Source organism: Protopterus annectens, chromosome 2.part1 (genome assembly GCF_019279795.1).
Source record: "Protopterus annectens isolate FY-2018-M chromosome 2.part1, PAN1.0, whole genome shotgun sequence".
NCBI classification, from domain to species: Eukaryota; Metazoa; Chordata; order Ceratodontiformes; family Protopteridae; genus Protopterus; species Protopterus annectens.
This window is the reverse complement of record NC_056729.1, coordinates 986,507,542-986,515,041: the sequence shown is the minus strand read 5'-3', so window position 1 is coordinate 986,515,041 and position 7,500 is coordinate 986,507,542.

Genomic DNA, 7,500 nt, shown 5'->3' with positions numbered 1-7,500 from the left:
TTTTTTATGAAACTGTTGCCATACCACAACAGGTTTCCTTTATTTATTTTTTGTAAATGTTGGCTCATTGCAGCTGACTATTACCCATTACCAGATTCTCTATTTATTCAGCAGGTCTGCTAGACCAAGTTTAGCCTCACCCATGCTCCATGTGACCCCACTCTGGGGCAGGTGAGGAATTTGAGATCCCTTGTGCAGTGTCATACTGCTGCTGGAAAGGTGTTTTTTATGTGCAATTTTCTGCTTCTGCCTGCACACTAAGTGAATATCATGGGGTGGACAAGCAATAGACACATACTGGCATATGGTCCAACTTCTGAAACAACTCACTCCATGACCCGCACCCATCCCATTTCCTGTTTGGACAATGCTCTGAGTGAATCCCTGGCCTCTCTTAGAGATTGATTGCAAGATGTGTTCAAGTGTGTGGCCTACCAGGATAGGCACACCAACCCTTCCCTGTCAGTACCTTGAGACACTGAAGTTACTCATCAAAACCATGTTGCCTTGGCTGTAGTCATGGCTTTATCTCTCTAAGCCAAGATGCTGACTTTCACAACAGGCTTACTTTTGTTTTTATATCTTTTGTTAGAAACATGGTTCATTGGATACATTTTGAAAAAGGTGACCTTTGTGAGGAGGACACAGTAAATTATATATACTGTAGAAATGTTATCCAGTGGATTAGGTTGTAGCTCCTGAGGTTATCTTGTCTCACTCAAAATAAAGGAAATCTTTTGGAAAGGTAATCTGCTCTTCACATACATACTGACAGCATTCTACTACTACTTTCTGTAGTTCCTGCAGTTACCAACATAATGAACTCTGGTAAATTGGGTTGTTGGTAGTGGCAGTGAAAGTCAAACAATTTCATCATGTAGAAGAATGTCATTATACTGCACAAAATATTATTGTGATACAGTCTGCACTACAGGCCAGTTAGCAATTTAAGAAATGTTGAAATAATCCTGACTGAAACCAGACAGTGTCTAATCTGCAGTATGTATGCAATCAGTTGCAGCCAGGACCAAATGGAAGATTAATCAGTGACATAATTATGGATCTAGGTTTGTCATTCAATAAGTTACATTCATCCCATCTAGAAAACAACTTTTTACACTATAAAAAAACTCAGTACTGCTGATAGATGATCAGTTGATTGCATGCACTGGCTTTTTTCAATGCAAGATTACAGTACAGCACAGATAAGGGAATTTGCCTTTTCTCTACTGCGTTGTAATCTCAGAGTTGGTATGTATAATTATCAGGGTGGTGGGGTGTTGCAGGGGGTAAAATGTTCAAACTGTTTTTGTTCATTAAGTTGGCAGGAAAGCAATCAGTTGTGTTTGATCAGTTGCTGTTCAATAGATTGAGTTTTCAATGTAGCATCTTAAACTCTACTTAACATAATGAACAAATCCAGAAGCCCACCTAAGATTCTCAAGAGTCAAGACTGGGATATCCTTGGCATATCCTCTATAAGTTGCTTGAGATCCCTGAAGCCAGAGTGATTAAAGCAGTTTGTATCATTATACCCAGGAGTACAAGAAAGCCATGCAGTCCCTGAAGTGATGTATGTGGTTGGTACAAATCAAGAATGTTGCAGAGTAGTTCACAGTCAACATTGTACCAGACAATGAACTCCTGGTTTGCTAATCATATCATGTTAGGTATGATCCCTATTGTGGCTGTTGCACTGCTGTGCATCTGCTCTGCAGAGGTCCTTATACTGCTTGTGTGACACCAGGGAAATACTGCCAGTCCAGCTTTTGTAAATAATTATGTCAGTTGAAAATATTATTATGATTCATATAAAAATGTGACACTGCCAGCCCAGCTATCTGGATTTTTGTAAATAATCATATGTCATTTGTGAATAGTAATATGATTCATATGCTTGTCTTCCAAATGTAATAGAACTCTATGTTATATACTGAGCTTCAAGAATGCAACCACAGTGTACCTTGCTGGAAAAGAACAGAAATGTATATAAACTATATACCTGTGCAAATGTATGTTTTAATAGTAGAAGCTGGAACATACAGAGTTAACTTGCAAAACTTGAAGAAAATAAGTTAGAATCAAAGTGTTTTATGATTGTGTTTCAGTACAACAAGCAGGCACATTGTTTTGAGCTAGAAGTTGAGCTAGATGTTTTTCTATTGTTTTGAAAGTAATTTCAATTACTAGGTTTAAAATTTAAACTGCTTTATTGCTTCCTAGCATCTGCACATCTGAGAGATATGTACTTTTCACACAGAGATGATAAAAATCTGTTGGTATCTGTCAGCCTGGGAACTGACGGCAGGTGACAAAGAATGATATCATCCAGGCTAACCCAGCAGTAATATGTGATATTAATTTGGGAACTCTCTCAGAGACTGTGCATTTTTTATCTTGCCTTGGATCTAGAAACATTCACTCAGCACGTATGCCTGCATGTTGCTCTGTAAGTAAGATTTAGGCATAGTATTTCTTCTAAAGCTAGGAATATAGTAAGATTAGTTTAGATGTTTTCTGTATTTGTTTGAGACTGTCCTGCAATGTTGTTTTAAAATTTTCCATGTGATTCTGAACTCTGTAGTTACTGTGTTGTTTTAGTATTGTCTTGTTCTTTTATTATTAAATATATTTAAACCTTTTAGTTGTGGCTGGTTTGTTTAGAGATATTTAAGCTCTTAGAGTGCTTGCATATTTATTTGGTGAAACTGTATAGGCCACTCCATTAGCCTTAGTGTTGGTCATATTTACCAGTTGGATAATAGTAACATTACACAGTAGGACTGGACACCCTTTGGTAAGGGCCTTATAGTAGCTGATAAGTAAGGGTGGCTGGTGGCAGTTTGGTACAACCTTATAGTCTGGGCAGAAGGGGGCATAGCTAGTAAACCTGTGTCAGCCTTTCTCAGGTGTGTGTGTGTGTGTGTGTGTGTGTGTGTGTGTGTGTGTGTGTGTGTGTGTGTGTGTGTGTGTGTGTGTTTGTATATCAATCAAATCTCAAAGTGTGCGTGTCAGCTACTTGGGCAGGGACACAAAGCACTGGCTGGAAAGTGAGGGTGCCGGAGGTCTTAGCTTGGCCAATCATCTGAGATCTTAACCCTATAGCTGTGCCAGTGGGAGTCTTATTGTGGATCTGGAGAAAGAGGGAGAAACCAGCCCCCTGACCTACTGTGATCTCTGTGTGCTCTTAAGGGAAATAGTACTTTACAGTGGTGAGGATTGAGGCTCCTTGATTGCTGGGCCAGTACAGGAATGTCACAGCTTGCATTGTGTATAATTTGTTCAAATGAACCAGTGCTATCTGCTCTGCATAGTGAGATATGTTTTTGTATCTATATATTTACATATAAATACTTAGATAGCTAGATAGATTGCATACTCTGCTAATTCATTTCTACACATTAGTGCAGACCACTCCTGCTCCATGCTGCTTATGAGTCTCTTCAAATGTAATTACTCACCATTTACATGCACTTCTTCCACTTTGCTTATGTTATACATTGTGCTAATACAATGCATGCAAACCTTCACTTTGAATCAGCAAGACACTGTACATGTCCATAAAATTTGAGAATTATCTCTGTATCATTGGCACAGACTGAAAGTATGCCTGCATTTCCTTAATACTGCTTATAGTTGTACAGATTTCAATGATAGTAATCAAGCAAGTGCACAATGTCCTGTTTAGAAATAGGATGTGAGGTATGCAGAAAATATTTTCTACCACAGTTAAAGTAAAACATGTTGCCAGAAGAGCATTTTGCAGAAAAGTCACACAGCTGTCAATTATTTTAGTATTGCTGTTTGCACACCTTTATTGCAAGCCACAGATATGGGGGAGGAAAATGAGATAGTTGGACATTTTAATAAAAAGTTTATTATTCTGGCTTAAAAACCACCTAACACATTTCCCATTTGGTTACCTTATTGAAAACACACAGAAGAGAATACGTGTCTACTGATAAAGAATCTTTTTAAACATCAAGTAACAGTTTAATATTCTCAGCAACAGAAATTTTATCAACTATTCTATATGTAAAACTATAGGATGTTATTGGCAAAGTCTAGACGAAAGTTTCATTTCATTATGTATCTAAGTTTGCTGAGTATTTTTGTTCTTTCTTTGTTAGATGAAGCAGAAACATTGCTTTCTAAATCTTTCTGTGATTTTTGACAACTTTATTCTTGAGTTTCATGACTCATAGAAAAATAAAATTAAAAAAATATAGTTTGTTTACTATATTTTATTAACTGTCATCTGTATAAAAATCTGGTAATGCATTTTATTTGTTGGCATGTCTGGCGTTCAACTCATTTGCTTTTGCTGATGTGCTTTAGAGGGAATGGTGCTAAAACTTCTTTGCTATGTCTTTGGTAGTCTTGGAAGTCTGTCAAACAGTTTAGGTCTCCTTTGATATTAATTATATTTTCATGTCTACTTATTTATTTATCAGTTTATTTAAATGTGTTAACAAGGGTGGGGCACTGAATGAAAAGTACTGGTTTCAGGCTTTACCTGGAAGTGAGGAATAACATACTAGTGAGCAAACAACAAACACAATTTCAAGACATAAGAATACTGTAAATAAACAAAATCTAAGGATAGAATGCTCACTATACATTTTTGCAAAATTTGGAATTAATGACAGAAAATTAAAATACAATTAAAAAGAAAAAAATCATAAATTCCCTTCATAAGTTAGTAGCTTTACAGAGTAAAGATTGTTGAATGTTAGCAGTGATGGAGGAGGGTTGGGGTAAAAAGGGACAGAGCTGCAAAATAAATAGAGATGAGAAAAAGTAGGTGAAACTGGAATGGAGTGCAAAGGTTAGTGAGAGGTAAGTAGGTGGGAGATGTAGAAGGAAAGGTTTATACACCAGAGGTTTAGACAAAATAATGGCATGTGAAGAGCAGGTGGTAGACTAGAGGAAAGGATCTTAGGTTTATGCAATGTTAATGTTAGAGAAGAGATGACATTTGTCTTTCATTTTCATTTGTCTTTTAATGGACTTGCTGAAGTGTATGTAATGGTCTGAGTCCCTTATGTCAATGGATAATTATTGCCAAACGTTGGTGTATAGAACTGAGCAGCTGTGATTCTTATGTTTTTTTTGTGGTATTGGGTGTGTGAAGAGCAGGTGCATGTGTTGATTGAGACCTGAGGTTATTACAGCATCCCACAGAGCTCAATGTTGGGACCCCTCCTGTTTCATACATAGTTCTCTGAGTGAAGGCCAGTGTTGGGGGTCTCTGGCTCATCAAGTTCGCAGAATACTGTAAGATGGGAGCAATCACTGAATCCCCAGATGATGTTAACATCCTATAAGCAGGCCTAAAATTGACAAATTACTGGTGCCAAAGCCATAGTCTGAGATTAAATGCTAAAAGAAACATAATCATACCATTCTGTAAATCAGATATCTCTTCAAATTATAATACTGATAACACACCCCTAAAAGAAGACCCAGTGGTGAGGTACCTAGAAACACAGATAGATAGTAACCTAAACTTTGACCATCAGGTAGCTACAGTAGTGAGGAAATCCTTTGTGGCTTAACTTATAAGTAAAGGCATGGAATCAAGATCAGAAGTCATAGTGCTATTGTACTCAGCTGTCATCATGCCCATAATTGAGTACAATGCCCCCTTTTACATATACTTAACCAATTGTTTACAACAATTGGAGTGGCCCCAAAGGTTTCTGACTTAAAAAAATACAAGTGTAAGCCACATGTCTTATGCTGACTGACTTTAGGCCCTATCCCTTTACACCATCTTACATCGTTTGTTGACAGGGATATTTATGCCTGACCTACAAGGCATTCGCTGATCCAGCCCTGCCAGAAATGTTGCATATTCACAAGACAAATAATATGAAGGTTACATGTTCCATGGACCTGAACATTATTTGTGACTTTAAAAGAACTTGCTGGAGAGACAGATTTGTATCCCAAAGGCCACCTCCTTGAATCTCTGTCTTTGTAAACCAAAGCCTGTCTCTCGCTCTCTTCAAAAAGAATTTGTATAAATGGATGGGAAACCATAAATTCACACCCAGGATGATGCCCATGTCCCTTATGGACAAAGGCTGTCTGTAAAAGGACTCAGGACTCCAACATCCAAAGACCCACTACCCTGATACTACCCCATCCCATAGCTGGGGAATTAAGATATAATATTGTCATATTTGCTAGGCCTGTAAAGGCTCCTGTACTGTTAGCCTAAGAAAACACCTGTGAGCCTCGGAACCTATAACATTTCTACCTTGTGGTAAATCTGCCAGTTATGTAGTTGAAAGTATTTTGATTAAGGACCTTGAACAGAAGTTAGCTAAGAAGTTCAGCCCTTTGTTGGGTGGGAAGCCAGTTGTCATTTTTCAGTAGAGTACAGTGGCATTCATATCTGGTAACAGTGTTATAAAGAGGCATGTTGTGTTGGTAGTCAACTATAAGTGAGATTTTTATTTGGGACATTAACAAAAATGGGGAGAGCATATTTTATTTGTGGTAGGAGGATACCTTTCCAAATGACTTTTCTTCCTGCTGGAGACAAAAAGTGGGAGATTTTCCACCCCCCCCAAAAAAAAAAATCTAATGTATTTTTCATTTGGGCTTACTATCAAAACACTTAAAGTCATGTAATCGACAGAGAAATGATCTATACCTGTATGGTCGATAGTGTTTATGCCGACATAGCAAGTTTCAACAATGAAAATATTGGAAGGAAGGAAGGTAATTTCACCTTTAAGAATGCCGGCAATACAACATCATCTATTTAAAGCAATGATGACAGTAATATGCTCATTACAAAGTTGCAGCCAACCTAAGAATCAGCTTGAATAGTAATAGTGCACAAAGAAGTACTACAATCAAGTGTCTAGATATATCAGTAAGTGATAACTACACAGCAATAAACTTCTGTTAGGCAAAGGGATATAATTAAAACTGCTGTATCTCAACTGTCTTTTATCTAGGAAGTGTAAGAAGCAATGAATGTAACTGAAGTGCATGATACAGTTCCCAGTAAAGTGGGATCTGTGTATGTTACCACACCAACACAGAAAGGGAATAAAAAATGTTAAATGTGGATGGCTATCAGTACTACTTGGAAATAACTAGGGATAGCAGAAACTACTGGTGTTGCATTAGGAAAGCCAACGATAGGTATAAAGGGCATTGTGTGGGTGAGTCAGTGTGTGATGGAGAACACCTTTTGAAAACTACTGGACACTTTCATGGTGCAAATATTGACAAGTTTGAGGAGGCACAAGTGCAGTCTACTATTAAGAGACATACAGAGTCAACTGAGGAAGCATCTTGTAGAATTGTATGAGAAGTTATGGCCAGTACATCCACAGATATAGTGATATGATTACCAAATACAGACGCATTAAAACAAAGTGTCCGTAGGATACGTAGGAAGGCTAGGAAAGTACATGGATTTGAGCAAATGATATCGAACGATTTAATCCCTGACATGTCGCCACTTAAAGCAGGTGT